The sequence below is a fragment of the Trachymyrmex cornetzi genome, unplaced genomic scaffold, assembly GCF_001594075.2.
Source record: "Trachymyrmex cornetzi isolate Tcor2-1 unplaced genomic scaffold, Tcor1.1 scaffold385, whole genome shotgun sequence".
Classification (NCBI taxonomy): Eukaryota; Metazoa; Arthropoda; class Insecta; order Hymenoptera; family Formicidae; genus Trachymyrmex; species Trachymyrmex cornetzi.
This window is the reverse complement of record NW_017298586.1, coordinates 1363386-1364105: the sequence shown is the minus strand read 5'-3', so window position 1 is coordinate 1364105 and position 720 is coordinate 1363386. Positions and strand designations below refer to the sequence as shown.

Sequence of the window (720 nt, the reverse complement as noted above, 5' to 3'; positions counted from 1 at the left end):
TTTAATTCAATTAATTTCATTATACATTAACTTGTATCTTAACTAAGTTAAATTTTTAAGGTTATTAACTTTAACTTAACTTAGTTAAAAAAAAAAAGTAACTTACCCAACCCTGGAAAATACGGTACTAAAAAATTCTGAAAAAATTCTTAGGGTTCATGAAAAAAAAAGACAATATTTGTCTCTTGCTGTTTTTCTGTAAAGTTGATAGTATTTGAGTAAAAAACTCTTGAAAATCAATATTTTAGTAATTAATATATCTTAATTATAAATTACTTTATGTGGTTTATGATATAAAAAATTAATATAAAATTAGAGCATATAACCACACACTCGGAGGAATGAGTGAAAGATTTATATATCAGATGATCGACGCTGTACTAAATCAGGGATCAGGGGCGAATCACAGTCGCTTATTCTTCTCGGATTCGACTGTAATTGGTCAGTTTCTTACGGCATAAGGCATAAAACACCTATTGTAGATCCGGACTTACGCCGAAGTTATAACATCGATGTTATGAAACTGACCAATCACAGTCATTCCATTTTTCAGAGGAATACCTATGATTGGCCAGTTTCATAATATCGATGTTATAACTTCGGCGTAAAGCGTGCCGTGTAAACGTAGTAAAGCTGGAAACACAATAGACACAGGCAATAGGCACAAGCAACAGGGAATAACGAGCCGTCCAATCAGAGCTCCGGGATATAATATCGAAC

The 720-nt window shown here is 32.4% G+C and overlaps 1 protein-coding gene across 1 annotated transcript in view; it reads left to right on the top strand.

Annotated features, from left to right (window-relative positions):
• The window catches only part of LOC108763809 (RNA-directed DNA polymerase from mobile element jockey-like), an 11366-nt gene that overhangs the window by 10544 nt on the left and 102 nt on the right, over positions 1-720 (top strand). The window lies entirely within an intron of this gene.